Raw genomic sequence first — 21276 nt, forward strand, 5'->3', positions numbered from 1 at the left:
CAGATGACTAAGGAATGTGGATTTTAGTTGACTGCACTTGAGAACCATTGACGCTTTTGAACAGGGGAGTGATTTATTCATGGCTGTGACTTAAACAGCTTAATCTGAATCCTCAACAAATATTAGCAAATAGAATCCAACAACATATTAAAAAAAAAAATCAGTGTAACCCACAACATCAATAGGCTAAAAAAGAAAAACATATGATCATATTAATTGATTCATAAAAAGCTTTTGACAAAATCTAACATCCATCCATGGTAAGAACCCTCAGCAAACTAGGAAAAGAAGGGAACTTCATCTGCATAATAAAGAACATCTACAAATAACTACAGTTAACATATTTAATGGTGAGAAGTGGGTGGTTTTCCCTCTAAGATCAGGAACAAGGCAAAGATGTCTACTCTCACCATTCTTCTTCACAAGCATACTGGAAGTCCTAGCTACTGCAATAAGACAAGAAAAGGAAATAAAATGTATACTGATGAGAAAGGAAGGAATGAAACTCTTTGTTCATACATGGCATGATTACCTATGTAAACAGATTGATCTGGCACCCAGTATAGGAAGGATCCTACTTTGGTGGAATAATTTTGAATCAAGAAAGTAGAACTAATGTCTTTTTTTTTTTTTTAACTTGAGCAAAATGTTTATTATAACATTCTTTACAAAGGCTAACAGCTAGGGGAGAAACAGCCAACCCTTAAGGGTTGAATCACACAGATGCTACATCAAACAGTGGAATAGGATATAGCCATTTAGAGTTGACGAGGTAGAGACATTTTTCTCTGTTTCCATATTTTTAGATTTTTCTACAACTGAAATGCATTATTTTTTGTAAAACACATAATACATAAATAATAAAAAGTAGGATAAAATAAATTGGGGGTGTTTCAAAAATTAAACTCCTGTAGAAGAAAAGATCAACTGTTTATATACTGTTCTGTGACAAACAGAATTTTAATGCATTTATTTTGCTTTTCACATAGATAACCTTTTCACATAAATAAAGAAGAGCTCTTTATGTTTTTATTGTTTAATTTTTATTTCATATTGGAACATAGTTGATTTATAATGTTGTATTAGTTCCAGGTTTAAACAAAGTGATTCAGTTATACATATATCCATTTTTTTTTCAGGCTCTTTTCCCATATAGGTCATTACAGAATACTGAGTAGAGTTCGCTGTGCTACATAGCAGGCCCTCATTGATAATCTGTTTTATATATCAGTTCAGTTCACTTCAGTCACTCAGTCGTGTCCAACTCAGCGACCCCATGAATCACAGCCTGCCAGGTCTCCCTGTCCATCACCAACTCCTGGAGTTCACCCAAACTCATGTTTATCAAGTTGGTAATGCCATCCAGCCATTTCATCCTCTGTTGTCCCCTTCTCCTCCTGCCCCCAATCCCTCCCAGCATCAGGGTCTTTTCCAATGAGTCAACTCTTCACATGAGGTGGCCAAAGTACTGGAGTTTTGGCATCAGTCCTTCCAATGAACGCCCATGACTGGTCTCCTTTAGGATAGACTGGTTGGACCTCCTTGCAGTCCAAGCGACTCTCAAGAGTCTTCTCCAACACCACAGTTCAAAAGCATCAATTCTTTGGCGCTCAGGTTTCTTCACAGTCCAACTCTCACATCCATACATGACCACTGGAAAAACCATAGCCTTGACTAGATGGACTTTTGTTGGCAAAGTAATATCTCTGCTTTTGAATATGCTATCTAGGTTGGTCATAACTTTCCTTCCAAGGAGTAAGCATCTTTTATATTCATGGCTGCAATCACCATCTGCAGTGATTTTGGAGCCCAAAAAAATAAAGTCTGACACTGTTTCCACTGTTTCCCCATCTATTTCCCATGAAGTGATGGGACCAGATGCCATGATCTTAGTTTTCTGAATGTTGAGCTTTAAGCCAACTTTTTCACTCTCCTCTTTCACTTTCATCAAAAGGCTTTTGAGTTCCTCTTCACTTTCTGCCATAAGGGTGGTGTCATCTGCATATCTGAGGTTATTGATATTTCTCTCAGCAATCTTGATTCCAGCTTGTGTTTCTTCCAGCCCAGCGTTTCTCACGATGTACTCTGCATATAAGTTAAATAAGCAGAGTGACAATATACAGCCTTGATGTACTCCTTTTCCTATTTGGAACCAGTCTGTTGTTCCATGTCCAGTTCTAACTGTTGCTTCCTGACCTGCATACAGGTTTCTCAAGAGGCAGGTCAGGTGGTCTGGTATTTCCATCTCTTTCAGAATTTTCCACAGTTTCTTGTGATCCACACAGTCAAAGGCTTTGGCATAGTCAATAAAGCAGAAATAGATGTTTTTCTGGAACTCTCTTGCTTTTTCCATGATCCAGCGGATGTTGGCAATTTGATCTCTGGTTCCTCTGCCTTTTCTAAAACCAGCTTGAACATCTGGAAATTCACGGTTCACGTATTGCTGAAGCCTGGCTTGGAGAATTTTGAGCATACTTTACTAGCGTGTGAGATGAGTGCAATTGTGTGGTAGTTTGAGCATTCTTTGGCATTGCCTTTCTTTGGGATTGGCATGAAAACTGACCTTTTCCAGTCCTGTGGCCACTGCTGAGTCTTCCAAATTTGCTGGCATATTGAGTGCAGCACTTTCACAGCATCAGCTTTCAGGATTTGGAACAGCTCAACTGGAATTCCATCACCTCCACTAGCTTTGTTCGTAGTGATGCTTTCTAAGGCCCACTTGACTTCACATTCCAGGATGTCTGGCTCTAGGTCAGTGATCACACCATCCTGATTATCTGGCTCATGAAGATCTTTTTTGTACAGTTCTTCTGTGTATTCCTGCCACCTCTTCTTAATATCTTTTGCTTCTGTTAGGTCCATACCATTTCTGTCCTTTATCGAGCCCATCTTTGCATGAAATGTTCCCTTGGTATCTCTAAGTTTCTTGAAGAGATCTCTAGTCTTTCCCATTCTGTTGTTTTCCTCTATTTCTTTGCATTGATCACTGAGGAAGGCTTTCTTATCTCTCCTTGCTATTCTTTGGAACTCTGCATTCAAATGGGAATATCTTTCCTTTTCTCCTTTGCTTTTTGCCTCTCTTCTTTTCACAGCTATTTGTAAGGCCTCCCCAGACAGCCATTTTGCTTTTTTGCATTTCTTTCCATGGGGATGGTCTTCACCCCTGTGTCCTGTACAATGTCATGAACCTCCATCCATAGTTCATCAGGCACTCTATCAGATCTAGTCCCTTAAATCTTATTTCTCACTTTCACTGTATAATCATAAGGGATTTCATTTAGCTCATACCTGAATGGTCTAGTGGTTTTTCCTACTTTCTTCAATTTAAGTCTGAATTTGGCAATAAGGAGTTCATGATCTGAGCCACAGTCAGCTCCCCGTCTTGTTTTTGCTGACTGTATAGAGCTTCTCCATCTTTATACATAGTAGTATGTATATGTTAATCCCAAACTCCTAATTCTGCCCCCCAACCTTTCCCCTTTGAAAACCATAAATTTGTTTTTGAAATCTATGAGCCTGTTTGTCCTGTAAAAAAGTTCATTTTATCATTTTTTAGATTAGAGTGGAACTAATTTCTTAAGCTCATGCTGGAGTAGAGACTTGCCAGAGGCCACATTAAAAACAAGCAACCACCACCATATTCCCAATTTAAATAGCAAACTTGAACTGCATTAATATTTATGCTAAGGCACTTAGAAATTTCACTAGATGCCACGTATCAAGTCATCTGTCTGTTTAGGCCAGCTCAGTAGCACTGTCCCTCTCCTCCTTCACCCTGGAAATAAACTTCTTGTTCTGGAGGGTAAGGCATGATGCAATAGCTGTATAGTATACTAATAAGCTGCTTTTTAAGGGTAGTGTATTAAAATCTATCTCATCTTTTTCTCCATCTTCTTCCAGGCTCAACCCAAGCAATTAGAATAACATTAGAAACAAAAATGGCCACAATACAATCCAAAATTTCCATATTTCTTTGATGGCTTGCAAGTGACTATGTCTTTCTGTAACTATCAAATGGGACAGAAAACTTGAGAACAATTAAATTAATGAGAATGTCATTGACAATGTGTACAATTCAATACAGTATAAAAGGAAATTTAAGTATAAAGTGGTGAAAGAGAAAAAGCAGGAGTCAGATGGGCAAACCAGACTTTTGAGTTTTGCACTGTTACCACCAGCCGTGTGACAAGCAAGTTTCTTTTTTTAAAAAACTTTTTACTTTATATTGGCATATAGCCGATTACCAATGTTGTGATAGTTCCAGGTAGACAGCAAAGGGACTCAGCCATACATACACATGTACCCGTTCTCCCCAAAACTCCCCTCCCACCCAGGCTGCCACATAACACTGAACAGGGTTCCCTGTGCCATACAGTAGAACCTTCTTGGTTAAAGTTTCTTAAACTGTCTGAGGCCTCAGTTTTCTCCCTTTTGCAATGAGAATGATAATACTAACCTAACGTTATAAGAATGAAATGTGAAAATACACACAAATTTGATTGACAGCAAATGGTTAACCAAATGTTTAAATACATGGCTAAACCAGTTGTTTATCCAACTGGTAAGGCAGAGCCTATCCACTGAGAGCATTGTGTACAAAGCAGATGATGGGCATAGGCAGTTCCAAGAGCAGTGGGCTAGGATGGACAACTAAGGCATCCTGAAGGATGTGTGATTCTGGTTGAATCCTAATGGAATCAGATAGGTAGGGAGAGCTGCTGGCATAACAGGAGCTCAAAAATAACTATTGAATGAGTGAATGAATGGAAAGCATAGAGAAACAAAAGAACGAGTTGGAATGTCCACGACGCATCCTAGAGACAGTGAGAGGCCTGAGGTTAACAATTAAAGATGGCCCTTGACTCTGCGGAACTTTTGTTTCAAGGAGTTTTCTCTACAAGTGCCCACAAGAACACTATGGAATTTTCTGGAGATGGGCAGTACTGTTCCTCTCACCCTAGAGAGGTCACATGTCTATGAAAGCACACTGGGCCTGGTCTGACCCCTGGGGCCTGGGCTGTCCCTCTGACCTACCTGTGACCCGTATATTTGGGTAAACATACTTCCTGTAGCCCCAGTGGGACAAGACAGCTCTTGTACCTGCTGACATATTTAGACACATACATTATCTCAACGGCCACTGCTCTCTCTTGATAACCACCACATCACCTAGATTGCTGAAGTCAGCTTCCTTCATAAACCACAGCACAAAATATTCTCATGGGAAAAAAAAAAGTGCCAAGGCATCTTCTGACTCGGGTGTTTGAGTTTTCAAAATGAAGCTTTCAGGTAAGAGTAATGGTCAGAGGGACAGAGGTTTCGTGGCCTGAGAGGGGAAGTACAGAGGTTCAGTCTGAAAACGTCAGAGGAGAGACGGAGAGGCAGCAGAAATTAATAGAAAGAACCCTAGAGATTTGGTCTCTAGGTTAGGGCCTGCTGTTAAATCTCTCTGTGATCTTGGGCAAGTCACTTAAGCTCTCTGGGCATTCGTTTTGTCATATGACAATCAGTTGTTTGAGGGAAGTAACCTCCAAGAATCTTGCAACTCTCACATTCTAGGACTGCCAATGAAAGAGACCCTATTTTCTGTCTGGGCAGAGGTAGGTTAGGCCCAACTCTTCTTTTCTGATGCTCCTTTATCCATTCTCCCCCTCACGACACTTAATGACCTGGGAAAGTAACCAGCCCCATCATTTAGACAGCCAGCGAATAACTAAAGTGAGGTGGAATCGTAGGTCTGCTTTTTCCTGTTTGTTACTCTCACTGTCCCACAGAGAAGAAAAAGTCACTGTGGGGAGGTTGCCCCTCCCCACTGAGGCTTTAACTAGGATTGCTCATCAAGCCCTATCACCGAAACACCATTACGAGCCTCACACTTTTTTCTAGGTATTGACAGACTGACCTTGCAGGTGGGATGCAGAATAGGATGGCGAGGGTCTGGGCACCCTGTCTAATGAACAAGCAGGAATGAGGGCACTTGGGCTGAACAAGAGCAGACTCGAGAGAAGCACAATGATGACAAGCGGCTGAAAGGTGGACAGACAGGGGAGGTCTGCTTGGTGTCGCTCCACAGAGCAGAACTGATGGCCACCACAGGAAGCTCCGAGGGAGACAGATGACATCACCACTGGAAGAAGGGCTCACCCACAGTAAGATCATCCAAAGGCACCTCACAGGGGTAGTGACCTCCCTGACCCAGGAAATGTTCTTGACCCAAAGGCTCTTTGCCCATCTACCAGGAGACCTTATACACTCAGCAGGGCAAGGGGTCAAGGCGGACATTCTGCAGTTCTACCTTAGAACTGACACTGAAGCTCTGCAAATGCTGTTTGCCTTACTTTCTAGCTATTGTGTGTGTGTGTGTGTGTGTGTGTTTAACTTGCCCGAGTTCAAACCACAGTTGAATCTTGTGCTTTGACTGTGCTCATTGCTTTTTCCATCGAGTGGGCAGAGACTTGCAAGCTTTTGCTTTAAAGTTTCCCCTAATTTTCATCTTGTCTCCCAATCAGAAGTCTTTATGGGTGTGATCGAGTATAAAAGTTTTGATGCATAGAGATGATCAGTTAAAGGTTTTGCAAAGTCAACTATCCTTTTACAAAGTAGAAAAATACCATTGCTGGTTTCCGTTTCTCTGACCAGGCTACTATAGAGAGGGGAAGCCTCTGTACACCACCCTTCTTGTGCTGTGCAGAGAAGAGTAAAGTACAGCCACTGCAAGTACACAGCAGCTGGGTGGACATCACACAGGGCAGTGGCGGGGGTTCAGAACAAACTCCAGAGCATCCTGGAAGACAGGACAGCTGACTGCAGCCATTCTTACACTGGTTTCCAGTTTTTGTGCCCAATTACGAAGTCCATGGCTCAGATTTCCTTTCTTAAATTGTTTTCTGATTTGCGCCTAAGACATTCCTCTTCAAGAAATCATTAAATTTGACATGGCCATACTGTGTATAAACAGTAACAACCCAGCTCTCCAGTCCAAGGGCACTATTAATATCTTGTTAAAGTTTGAACTGTTCATGTATCGCAATGTTATGCAGCCTGAAGAAAGAATTATTTGAAATCCATGAAGAAACGTGTGCTGGAAAGTCAGGCTCTCTGGACCCCATCCCTGTCTTCTGGTACCCTCAATTCTTACAAAAGAGCATACAACCAAAGAATTCAAAATAGGACCCTCTCCCCACAGTGTTCCTGAGTTATCACCTAACATTCCCCACAATCGAACAGTTGAAGAGATCTCTCCCACCTTTGAGGAAAGCTGAAGAACTTTTACTGATAACCTCAATGCTGCAGACCAAAGCCAATGCACCCGCCTCTCTCCCATCTCCCTGGAAAAAACAGTGCCTAGAAATACATGTGCAGGGGCCCTGGACCGCTCACCTCCCCCCACTGGGCCTGATGCCCACCCCCCATACAGTGATCCTAAGGGGTCTTCCCAGATGGTGCCGCATAGGCGTTTCTAGTCCCTTAAATCCTAAACCCCTAGACACTAACTTTTATTCACTTGGTTGATCAATCACGTCAATTTCATTGGAGTTGTTGAACATTTCATAACAGGGGGAAAGTCATTGTATGGTGGCCAAATGGACCATGGAGCCCAATGTTTGCCCTCTGGTATCCATCCTACCTCCACTTGGCTTAGGATCCGTCCTTTCCCAAACTCCAGTCGACGCTGGCCCTGCCTCTGTGAGTCATACTCTGTCAATCTCGTCTCTCATTGATCCTCCTCTCATTTGCCCCATTTCCTTCACTGGACAGAAAGCTCCTGCTGGCAAGGCCTGGAACCCAGGCCCAGGGAATCCAGCACAGGCTGGGGACCCATAGTGTGTGCTCCCCAGGGACTTGCAGAATTAAACTCCAAACAGAGGCATTCCCAAACAAGCTAAGTAGCCCTTAATAATCCAATAGGAATGCCATTCGTAAGCTTATCTGTAACACACAAATCAAGTAATTTGTCATACAAATCCTTCAAGGTATTAGCTTCTGGAATGTGGCTGGCAGCCATAGCCCCCTTTGTCAGAATCATCTATGAATATCCGAAACACAGAATAAATCCTCTAACCACAGAGGAATGTTAAAAGTTTAAGTTAACAGAGAATATTATGCAGCACGTGTGTCAGAAAGCATCAAGGCATCGCAGGCCCCATCCTCTTCTCTCTCCAGCTTCTGGACACTCACGAAACGAGAGGCACAGCCCTCCTGAAGCCCACTCTGTGCACCCAGCTCACTCCAGTGTATCCAGTCCTGCCTCTCTCACTGCCAGTGTCCTTTTTGAGTCTCCCTTAGCCCCCTTCCTCCAATGGTCCTGTTTGTTTTGTTTAAACATTTCTCAGGCAATAGGGGTGAGCCTTTTCCCAGTCACCTAGCTTCCAGCCAGTGACCCTCTAGAGAGGAGGGCACTGCACTTAGTCTGCACTAATTAAAGTGGGACAGTCTAAGATGTCCTAAATTCAAGTTGTCCAGGACTCCAGGGAAAGCACCCCATCTTACACTGGAGCCTCAGCCTCAGCTCTGAAAGCCCTTTCTTGGGGCGGGAGCAGAGCCCCAGGAAACATGGGAGCTCCCAGTCACCCAGCTGACTCAGTGTGCTGACTCTGCCCCTCCCATGTGTCTTACAGGAGCCCTTACAACACGAGCCCCTGTGACCTCCCACAGCCGAGAGCCTGTGGCAGCACTCTCTTGATCCCTGCAAACACTCAGAAGCTTGGAGTTCTAAACAGGAAGGGAACTCCAGTGGTTCCAAGTTTTATATATCCATACACTCAGTCCTTGGGGAGGACAGACCTTTCCCCTCAAGCACTTGACATTCATGGAAAGGAAGCTTCCTTTTCATAAAACTTTTAAAATATTTTAATTATAGAAAACATGTGCAAAGTTTCTCATGGGCACACACACAGGCACGTGAACACAGAAGCATGCATGCTTGCTTGAAAAAACAGGAAAGAAAGCCAGCCTAGTGAAAATCAGTATGTGGTTAGAAACATAATTCTAATATAGTTAAAGCACATTTAAATGCAGTTTAACCTTGAATTGTTTATTCATTTGAGTCAAAAGAAGATACTTTGTATCTTTCAAAGAATTTTTTCCATTTCATCTCAATTGTCAATTTACTGGCATAAAGTTGTTTATAATATTTCCTAATTACTCTTCAAAGTGACATCACCTCTCATTCCCAATATTGGAATCATCTGTACTGTTTTTCCTGATAAGCCTGACAAGGGGTTTATCATTTCTCTTGATCTTCTCACAGAACCAGCTTTTGATATTTTTACATTTATGGAGTCTGAGTCTATTTACTTTTTCACTGATTTCCTCCGTAGTCTCTACAGTTCCCCTTTTCTGCTTACATTTTGGGTTTTATTTGCCCTTCTTATTCTGCTCTCTTAATGTGAAAGCCCTCTGTGATATCACTGTCGTACATTTTAATTCTACAAGTTATAAAACACATTATTATTTTTGCTTTAAAATTCTACTATCTTTTAAAGATATTTAAATAATAAGAAAAAAAGCCTGTATATTTACCCACATAGTTACTACTATCTCTGGTGCTCTTTATTTCTTACATTGATCCAGGATAATGTCTAATATAATCTTCCTTCTACTTGAAGAACTTCCTTTAACATTTCTTGTGGTGCAGGTCTGCTGGTAATGAATTTTTTTAGGCTCTTTTAGGTCTGATAAAATCTTTATTTCACAGTGAAGGAGATATCACTGGGTAAAGAAATCTATGTCAGTATTTTTAATTTCAGTACTATAACGATATTGTTCCACTGTCATCTTACTTACATTGTTTCCAATGAAAATCCTGTTAGCACTCTTAGCTTTGTTCCCCTGTCCTTTTGCCCTGGTTGCTCAGCTGGTTTTCTCTTTGCCATAGGTAGTAAGCAATTTGGTGATCATGTGCATTCGTTTCTACTGTTCATGTTTCTTTGCACTATACTAAGTGCATGTATAACTGACTCTTGAAGTTGTCCTTCTGATTCTGTCCTTTCTTTTCTCATTTCTAGTCTTTTTGCCCGCTGTTTCATTTTGAATAGTTTCCATTATTGTCTCAAGCTCATTTTTTCTTCTATAATTTATAACCTGCCATTAATTCCATCTAGTGTATTATTCACCTTAGACATTACAGTTTTCACCTCTAGCAGTTCAATCCAAGTCTTTCCTGATATATTTTCCATGTGTCTACTTATGTTCCACCTTTTATGTAGCTTTTTAACATACTGGATATTGTTACAGTAAATGTTTTAACTTTTGTTCACAAGGTCTATCATCCATATCATTTTTTTTTCAGCTTCAATTGATTGATCTTACCAGTTATGTGCTGTATTTTCATTTGCTTCTTTTGCACACCTAGAAAATTTTGATTGGATGCCAGGCATTGTGAATGCTGTCTTGCTGGGTACTGAATATTTTGTATTCTTACAAAAATTTTCAAGCTTTGTTCTAAGATGGAGTCACTTGGAAACATTGATTCATTCAGGCCTTTCCTTTATGAACCAGAACTGCAATTTGTCTAGGGTTCATTTTCCTCATTACCAAGGGAAAACCCTTCTCAGTTACTCTAACCTATACCCTGTAAGTTACAGGGTTTCTAGCTGGCCACTGGGACTAAGCACTATGCTTGACTACATGTGATGTCTGGTGCTGGTCTGATCCTCTAAACCTTCAGGTGGTTCTTTCCCAGGCCTCAGGGAGTTTCCTCACATACATGCCTTGATCAATACTCAACAGCATATTTGAGGGGGGCCCTCGATAGAGCTCTGGAACGGTGGGCAGTTGTCTTCTGGTTACTGTTCCAAAAAGTCTAGCCATCTTGGCCTCCCCAGACTTCAATTTTATCTCCTTAACTCAAGACTGACAGTTTCTAGGTTTCCCCTTCCCTAATCCACAGCCTGAAATTTTTTCCCAGGCAGTAAGGTGGGGAAATTATAGGATTTACTCATTTATCAGTCCTTCAAGGATTATTGTTCTTTGTTGCCCAATATCCAAAGTCTTGAGAGGTATAGTTTCATGTATTTTGTCTGGGTTTTTTGTTTGTTTGTTTGTTTTTTAAGGAATTTCAGGCAGGAGGATCAATCTAGTTCCTGTTATTCCATATTGGGCAGAAGTGGCAGTCAGGACTGTGGGTCATTTTACTCTCTGCTCTAGTGGAAGCCATGCCAGAGTGGAAAATGCAGGGGATAAAAAGGTTTACTGGCTCCTAAATTAGATGATAAAATTCAAAGAGGTTATAAAGTTATTTTGCACAAAGAGCCAGGAGCAAAATTCATTCAAACATGTCAAGTAAGTCTAAAAATGCAAACTTTAACAGAATGAGTGGCAGAGTTTGTTGTAACCTTGGCAAAGTAATAAACTGTCACAAAAATTAGGCAATGTGTAACTTGCTATTAGATGTAGAGGAATGGGCTTACAGTGCCCAGTTGAAGGTCAGGGAACAGAACTGTGTTCCAGGATCACGGGCAAGAATCAAGCCCTGTGGCCTGGCCAGGGTTTTCTATGATTGATGAGAAACTTGTGTCAGAAGCCCTGAGTCACTCAAATTAAAATAATACAACAATACAAATAATACAATTGGATAAGTTCCTTTCTAACACTGTGTGTCCTTAGTCACTCAGTCATGTCCAGCTGTTTGCGACCCCAGGGACTGTAGCCCACCAGGCCCCTCTGTCCATGGGGATTCTACAGACAAGCATACTGGAGTGGATTGCCATGCCCTCCTTCAAGGGATCTTCCCAACCCTAACACTGAAGTGAAGTCGCTCAGTCATGTCTGATTCTTTGTGACCCCATGGACAGTAGCCTGCACCAGGCTCCTCCGTCCATGGGATTTTCTAGGCAAGAGTACTGGAGTAGGTTGCCATTTCCTTCTCCAGGGAATCTTCCCGACCCAGGGATCCAACCCAGGTCTCCAACCCAGGTCTCCCACATTGATAGACAGACACGTTACCATTTGAGCCACCAGGTGACCTAACCCTAACACTAGGAGATTAAAAATTAAGTATAGGGACTTCCCTGGTGGTCCCGTGGTTAAGACTCTGCAATTCCACTGCATGGGGCACAGATTCAACCCCTAGTTGGGGAATTAAGATCCTGCAAGCTGTGCAGCACAGCCAAAAAACAATAATTTTTTAAAATAAATAAATGCATGGTTTTACTGAAATCCTAGCTCATTTCAAATTTATAATAATAGTACTCTTAGAAAGCAGTTAATGTGTGTAACCCCCATTTAAGAATGGGAAACATACAAGAGGTTAAATTACCTTCCTAAGTCACACAAGTCAGAAAAGATCTAGAACAGTCTCTCAGTCCTAGAGGTTTCTGAGAGCTCCTCCGAACCTCCTGTGGAGGCGGACTTTCCCAGGGACACAGAAGTCAAAGGCGGCCCTGGGGGCATTTACAATCTGTTTGGCAAGACAAAGGGTAAGAAATATGGAAAGCCTGTGGTCATCCCCTAACACTAATTTTGGAGGCAAAGGAATTCAAGTGGGTGAAAGTTTGTCCCTTTCCAAAATAAACACGTCCTCTGCCTGGGCCCAGAAGATCTAACTGCAAGAGAATTAAATGACATCATTTCCCTTGTAACATTTGGATCCATACAGGTGACCCAGAATCTCAAGGCTTGGGTTGATCTGAGTGTGGAAAATGGTTCAAATGTGCACAAATAGATGGCCTGGGAAAGAAAGAATCGACTTTCACTCATCTCAGACTCCTTGCTGCCAGGGTGCTCTGGTCACCAGGATTTCTCAAGGTCCAAAGCTGGCCAGCAGCTGCCATGACCACAGCAGCACCATGCGTGCCCATGTCCCATCATAGGTTCGAATCCTGGCCAGGGAACTAAGCTCCCACAAGCCAAGCGGCATGGCCAAAAAAAATTTTATTAATAATAAAATTAAATATGTGCTGTGTTTAGTTGCACCCAATTCTTTGCAATCCCATGGACTATAGCCCACCAGGCTCCTCTGCCCATGGAATTCTCCAGGCAAGAATACTGGAGTGGGTTGCCATGTCCTCCTCCAGGGGACCTTCCCAACCCAGGGATGGAACCCAGGTCTCCCACATTGCAGGTGGATTCTTTACCATCTAAGCCACCAGGGAAGCCCAAGAATACAGGGATAGGGTAGCCTATCCCTTCTCCAGGGGAACTTCCCAACCCAGGAATCGAACCAGGGTCTCCAGCATTTCAGATAGATTCTTTAAGGTAACATACAAGCCCAAGAATACTGGAGTAGGTAGTCTATCCCTTCTCCAGGGAAACTTCCCAACCTAGGAATCGAACTGGGGTACCCTGCATTGCAGGTGGATTCTTGACCAGCTGAGCTACCAGGGAAACCCAAAATTAAGTAAGTATAGAAATAAATAAATCAAATCCATAAGGTAAAATGTTAAATTGAGAAAAAATATGTGTTAGTCTAAGTCCATATAATGTTTAAGTCCATATATTCAAGTCCATGTAATGTTTAAGAGGATTTACGTATTACAGTATCTAGCAAATTAGACTTCTGATTCTAGTTTATAATGTGTATTACTTTTAGACTAATGATTTTAAGTTGAAAATTCTAAGATGCATTAGGTCTATAAAGAATATCAGGAATTTTTTGAAAATAATATTGGAAATGACCTTATTTGTATGTTTAATTTCACATATTTTAAAAATTACAAAATATCTTAAAAGATAGTGTTAATTGGATAGTTGCAGCACTTAATAGAATTTGAATTTTAAAGGCATTTTGAATATTTTAGAGGATGTTATATGGGCCCCCTTCAACACGATTCTAAATATCTGCTAGACTAATTATGAAATTTGCAGGTTAAACTTAAAAGCCCAGTGGAAAACTAGTGTTTTCGGTCTAAAGTGTAAATGTAAATTTTGAAATGAAAGTAAACCCTGAATAATCTTTTGTGTGTTAATGCTCCCTCCTTCCTCCAGAATAACAAAAAATTCACAGACACCACAAACCCCAGCCCTCCTAAAGCACAGTGTGAAAACTTGCTGTGAGCTGGGGGCAGACACTGAAGGGTTTTCATAAGGCTAAAGATAACTAGCCCTTATTGGACACTAACTCTGTACCAGGCATGGCTCTTTACTGGTCTGCTCACTGAACTGTCACCATAACCCTCTGAAGTAGGGATTATTTTTAGTCCTAGTTTTACCAGTGAGGCAACTAAGGTTCACAGCCAGGAAGTGGTACAGCTGGGGTTCAAATCAGGCCTCTTAATACAGCGACTGTGCCTTCCAGAACCACGCCAAGGGCAGTAGGATCCCGTTAGGTTTGGTTTTATTTGCCTTTTGCTTTCAAAGAGTATTCCAGCAACAATACAGAGGATGGGCCAGCAGGAAGACAGTCTGGGAAACCAGCTGAGAAACGGCTGCCCCCATGCAAGTGATGGGTAACAAATACCTGAGTTACGGCTGTATTCCTGGAGTTGGAGAAGAGAGGACAGAGTTAAAGGAAAGTTGGGAGAGGTGCGCTGCGCTTGAGAAAGAACCAACAAGCGAGGCTACTGCAAGGAGCTGGGCAGCGGATCTGGGGAGGGGAGCAGGAGACTGGGTGGAGAGAAGGAGTGAATCTGAAGTGTCTGTGGGACAGTCAGGAAACTGCTGGGCATGTGGGACCAAAGGTTGTTAGGACAAAGACAGGAGCTAAAACTTGAGGAGGCCAAACATTTGTTAGCATGCATAGTGATATGAAAAGAATATGGCGAATCCAACTCAACTCATAACTAGTTTTTAGCAAAACTTATGATTTTGTTTGCTAATTTAATCAAATGAAATTATTATGCATCATTTTATTGCCCCCTTGAACAGAGTCACTCAATTTGCTTTTCCCCGCAGACATGGAAACCTAAGTCACTAAGGGCTAACATGGAATCATGGTGGGAAATAAAACTGCCTTTTACAACTATTCTAAGGAGAAAACTAGGTAGCCAACTGCATCAGAAAAACAGCAAAACAGAACATTCCCCAAACTGACTATGGCCACTGTCTGTGCCAAGGATAAAAGGATACTAAAGAGTATTAAGCATGGTACCTGCCTTCAGGGGGCAACCAAACTCCTCTGCCCCCGGCATTCAAACATGTGCTACCACTAGGGAGCTAAATGGGTCAGTCCAATACTTTTTAATGCATCTGTAGTATCTTTCACAATTTAGGATCTGGTCTTGCCTTAAAGTTGCCAGGTTCTAGAAACTTAGTTATTTCTTTTATTCACTTGGATCATCAAAGGGGTAAAACACCTAATCATTTTTCCATTGTTTAAGCAGAACCCATTACAGTCGCAGAGAAGTGGTAATTGAGTTTATCAAATGAAATTACCTCCACTCAGCCCACCTCCTCTTCAGCTTGCCTTTCTCAATCAGGAATAACCAACACCACCTTTCACACAGCACACTTGCATATTTGAATGGCTTCCCAGGAGTCTTTGAGTGGCATATAATTACACTTAATTTGATTTTTTTGTCATTAGTCCCAGAGGCTTTGATCCAAAGTCCGTATTATTCTGATATGAGGAAAATAAAGCCCCACCTTAAATTAAATATTTTCCTTTGAGTAGTTTGCTGTTCATTGTACAACTGATCTTCTGGTAGAGTTTTCAGTTTCCAGCAGCCACTTCTGGGCTTGGCATCTTTTCCAGTTCCTTGTGTTTCCCCATCAGTTGTCAGGTCACCAGGAGCCTGAGCACACTTGGGTTTCAGAGACACTTCCAGACACAAGGTCCCAGGAGGTGACACATATGGGAATCTCATATCTCTTGTATCTTCCATGTGAGGCCAGCCATCCTGACCTTGAGTTTAGGGCATGGGGTTTTTGTGTTGAAAACACACTGATGGACAGAAAATGAAGCATTTTTGTATTTGTTTCAAGTAACATAAACAACACCAGTCACAATCTGGCCAATTTTCCATTTCTAAATGGAGGTACTATTAAGTACCTCCAATATGAGAATACATCATACCTTCCCTCAAGGGTCTAACACTATTGAAAAAGAAGAAGACTGAAAAAGGTCAGCAGTAGGAGGCAGCCAAATGAAGTACAGGCTATCATAGAGGTGCAAAAAATATCCAGAGGAATCTCAGAAAGAGGAGTGAACTTACCAGGCCATTCTTGTTCAGCTTTTGGGAAAAATCTCCTCCCTTCTTCACGGCTAAGCCAACCATCTCATTGTCCCCAACTGCCTATTATCATGATTCTCTAGGAGCTGCCTGAATTCTCCCCAACTTAGATTGACTGTGTGGATCACAATAAACTGTGGAAAATTCTGAAAGAGATGGGAATACCAGACCACCTGACCTGCCTCTTGAGAAACCTATATGCAGGTCAGGAAGCAACAGTTAGAACTGGACATGGAACAACAGACTGGTTCCAAATAGGAAAAGGAGTACATCAAGGCTGTATATTGTCACTCTGCTTATTTAACTTATATGCAGAGTACATCATGAGAAACGCTGGGCTGGAAGAAGCACAAGCTGGAATCAAGATTGCCGGGAGAAATATCAATAACCTCAGATATGCAGATGACACCACCCTTATGGCAGAAAAGGAAGAGGAACTAAAAAGCCTCTTGATGAAAGTGAAAGAGGAGAGTGAAAAAGTTGGCTTAAAGCTCAACATTCAGAAAACTAAGAGCATGGCATCCGGTCCCATCACTTCATGGGAACTAGATGGGGCAACAGTGGAAACAGTGTCAGACTTTATTTTTCTGGGCTCCAAAATCACTGCATATGGTGACTGCAGCCATGAAATTAAAAGATGCTTACTCCTTGGAAGGAAAGTTATGACCAACCCAGATAGCATATTCAAAAGCAGAGACATTACTTTGCCAACAAAAGTCCATCTAGTCAAGGCTATGGTTTTTCCGGTGGTCATGTATGGATGTGAGAGTTGGACTGTGAAGAAAGCTGAGAGCCAAAGAATTGATGCTTTTGAACTGTGGTGTTGGAGAAAACTCTTGAGAGTTCCTTGGACTGCAAGGAGATCCAACCAGTCCATTCTAAAGGAGATCAGTCCTAGGTGTTCTTTGGAAGGACTGATGCTGAAGCTCCAATACTTTGGCCACCTGATGCAAAGAGTTGACTCACTGGAAAAGACTCTGATGCTGGAGGGATTGGGGGCAGGAGGAAAAGGGGACGACAGAGGATGAGATGGCTGGATGGCATCACTGACTCAATGGACATAAGTTTGAGTAAACTCCGGGAGTTGGTGATGGACAGGGAGGCCTGGCATGCTGCGATTCATGAGGTCGCAAAGAGTCGGACACGACTGAGCGACTGAACTGAACTGAGATCGAGGAGTTGATCATCCAGACCCACTGATTTCCTTTTCACCCTAATTCCTGGCATCATCTCGGGAATTTTGCATCCACGCAAATAGCTAGCATCCCAGTCTCCAGGTCCTTCACATTCTCAGCTCCAGGGACCTTCACCTCCTTTCCATATTGGGCTGCCCATCCTTGGTCCCACCTCCTATATTACAACCACCCAAAACCACTTCATCCTTACAGTCTTAACCTTAATAATCCACTCTCACATCTTTGATTTCTCTAGCTCTCACTCAGGTCCTCCCACTACACCTACTCTCTGACCTCATCTTGACCTCTGAGCTCCTAACTCTACCTGGCTCTCCACTTCTGTCAGCAGCTCCTGACCTCACTTCCTGCCTCTCTACATAGTTTCGCTTCCATTGTTCTCTCGCTCCAGCGCTATCATCTGCTTGTCTTTCTATCACATCTACCCCATAAACTCCTAAACCTGGGTTAACCTAAATCTCTGCCTTCTTTACCATGACTACTTTCAGGACTGCTAGAGAAGAGCTCACTGCAATGAAGAACTGTGCTCCACAAATTCCCAGCATCAGCTGCACCCTCACCGCTCGCAGCCACTCAACTTCTCCCACTCCCCTCAAGGTTTCTAACCTTTGTGTTTTTCCTCAACTTCCATCCTCAGTTCCCTTCTCTTTTAGTTGACCCTAATTCTTATCTCAGAGAGACATCAATTGAAATCTCTCAACTTTTTGCCCCTCCACTGCCACTACCTAGAAAACTGTCTAGGTCTACCTTTCACATGGCCCTTCTTCAGAAAACAAGACATTCCGGATGTTCAGATATATCCATTATCATCGACTTCCTCAAGGCCTTGGCTCCATTAGGAACAATTTCCCTTCTGTACTTGTCAGCCTATGAATTCCTTGTTTTTTCTTCCTGTAAACAAGCTCATGCTTCTCCTTTGAAAAAAAAAATTCTCCCAATCGATCCCTTCCCTCTCACATTCACTAAGCAGTCATACAGTATACCTTCCTTCCAAGCTTATAGCACAGTCTCCACTTTCTCACTTCCAATCCACTCCTCAATACAGACAATCTGGAGTCCACCCTTCCCATGCCCCTGAAATTATCTAGTCAATATCTACACTCAGGTACCTCAGGGACAGCTCAAACTCAACATGTCCAAAACCAGACTTCTCATATCTGAACCCAAACCTTCTTCACTCACAATCCTCACCAGCTCAGCTGAGGGTAATGCCATCCTTCCAGTTGCTCAAGCTAAGAAACTCAGAACACTCCTCTTCTCCTTTCTCTCATACCCTACATCCCAATCCACCAGGAATTCTGTAGTGTGTATCTTCAAAACAGATCCAAATCGGATATATCCCAGCACAAAATAAAAAGTTTAGTCTGAGGGGACTAAAAAGGGGAAAAAAAACAAACAAAACAAAACAGATCCATAATTTGACACTTCTGACTATCTCCACCATCCTAACTCAAGATATCACCTCCTCTTGCCTGGATTACTCCAATAGCAGGTCTTCCTGCAGCTCCCCACCCCCACCTATAGCTGATCTTCAATGCAGTAGCCAGAATAATCTGTATTTTTATAGCATAAGCTATACCATATCATCGGAGAAGACAATGGCACCCCACTCCAGTACTCTTGCTTGGAAAACCCCATGGGTGGAGGAGCCTGGTGGGCTGCAGTCCATGGAGTCGGGAAGAGTCAGACACAACTGAGCAACTTCATTTTCACTTTTCACTTTCATGCATTGGAGAAGGAAATGGCAACCCACTCCAGTGTTTTTGCCTGGAGAATCCCAGGGACGGGGGAGCCTGGTGGGCTGCTGTCTATGGGGTTGCACAGAGTCGGACACGACTGAAGGGACTTAGCAGCAGCAGCATACCATATCATTTCTTGCCTCAAAACATTCCATTGCTACCCAAAGTCAAAGTCCTTCCAAGGGTCTGCCAAGCCCTAGAAGGGTTGCTTCCACTCCACCCCTTACCTCCTTGGTGTTATCTCCTACTGTTTTCTCTCCTTCACTCACCTCTAGTCATGCTGGCTTCCTTGCTATTCCAGGCAGATTCCACCCTGAGGCCCTGTCACTGGCTATGCTTTCTGCCTGACAAGCTTTTGCCCAGATATTCATGTGGTCTCATCACTTTCAAGTCTTTGCTCACATGTAACCACCAGATTAAAAATCACAACCCCTACCCAACATTCCTGGTTTTCCTCTTAATATGTCTGATTTTTTTTATCTATAGCACTTATACACCCTTCTAGCATGCTTTAAAAATACTTGTTCGTTCTTTATTAGCTGTCTCCCCTCACTAGAATGGAATTATTTGCTGAAAAATCCCACATTCTAGGAATAGCATAGTAGGTATTCAATATATATTTGTTGAAACTGAACTGAATTACCATGTTCACCAGTGATCCAAAGGAAACATTCCGAGTTCCACCTGTGTGGATACCCCCGTAATTCTAACACTGTGCCCACATTCATCTCCCCGAACCTCTCTCTCCTCCTCTAATTTTCCTTCTATATCTTTCTCTACTCCTGTTTCCAAGTTTCTCTTTCTTTAAGCAGTGATGGTCCTCAATCTTCCTTTCTCCCCAGTCTTCACATTCTCCCTAAACCTCATCTACTCGAGGTTTCAACCACCACTAGAACATGATCTAAAACTTACTCCTCCAGACAGACCTCTCTCCAGCTTCAGACCCATGTAAAGCATCTGGTTACCAGATAATCTGAGACTCAGTAAGTCCAAACCTGCTCCTTTTCCCAAGCTCCCTTTCTCAGTGAGCACCACTCATCCAGGTGTCCAAACCAGAGACCCAGGAGTCATCCTAGATCACTCCCTGTCCCTTTCGCCCTCCACATCCAATACCCTTGTTCCCACCCCCAGCACCATCTCTGGTCACCTATTCCTTGAACTGCCATCATAGGCTGCTCACTCTTTCTGCTTCTAAACTTGCCCCTCCAGCCCTTTCCAGCCTCAGTATGATCATTCAGGTTGCTTCCTGCCCCTTGGCCATCTACAGGGGAAAACAAACTCCCGCAGGCAGGACTCCCAGTCCCTGTCATATCATAGCCCTCCCACTGTCCACTCAAACCATCCTAAACTCACGCTTGCATCCTCCTCTGAACATGCACGCCTGTGCAGGCTTCCAAGCCTGTGCACATGCTCTTCCCTCACCCTGCCTTTCTTTAGACATCACGTTCTTCACATTTCAGGTGCTGTGTCCTCCTAAAGCCTTGTCCAATTCCTCTGAGCAACCCAGAGGATTCCACTCATTCTTCAGCCATATTATGTGCATGACTCCACCATGCCAATTACCTTGTGGGCTTGCATTGATGATTATAATAAACCCTCCCTTTGACCTCCCATGGTAGTTATAAGAGTCAAGACATAAAAGGAGAAAGGGCTTGGTAAGCTGTAAAACCTCAAACAGCTCTTAGTCACGGAGGGAGGCAGGAGTCAATGGTGAGAGATACATGGAAACAATTACAACACAAATAAAAAGATTATTACTACCATAGGGCTTCAGATGTGAAAACTGAGGTTCAAAGACCCTTCAATCTTCAACAGGAAGCAACAAAACCTGGATTTAAGCATCCTGACAACCATGGAACATTTAGTCAGGGTTCAAGTACAGGGAACAGAAATCACTCTTGCTTGTTAAGGAAACATGTTGTAACATAGGGGATTCAGTGCTTACAGAATGGATCGTGGAAAGAGTGTGAGAAGAGAGCTCTAGGCTAGGCCATCAGAAATAGTGATCTGAACCGGCCCATCAGGGGAGCTGCCACCTCTGCCATAATCAGGATGGCAGAGAATCAAATCTCAACACAGAGAATCATTGAAATCAAGAGCACACTGCCATGACTCCAGTTTCAAAATCTGGGAGGCACTGCCAGCCCACCAACACCCATGGAGCTAGTGACCGGACATGAGGTCATGAGTGCAGGAACTCTCACACCCAGGATCACCCGGGTCACCAGCAAGAGC

The 21276-nt window shown here is 42.7% G+C and overlaps 1 long non-coding RNA gene across 1 annotated transcript in view; it reads right to left on the reverse strand.

Annotated features, from left to right (window-relative positions):
• The window catches only part of LOC129623014 (uncharacterized), a 93769-nt gene that overhangs the window by 68738 nt on the left and 3755 nt on the right, over positions 1-21276 (reverse strand). The window lies entirely within an intron of this gene.

This window comes from Bubalus kerabau, chromosome 11, assembly GCF_029407905.1.
Source record: "Bubalus kerabau isolate K-KA32 ecotype Philippines breed swamp buffalo chromosome 11, PCC_UOA_SB_1v2, whole genome shotgun sequence".
Lineage (NCBI taxonomy): Eukaryota > Metazoa > Chordata > Mammalia > Artiodactyla > Bovidae > Bubalus > Bubalus kerabau.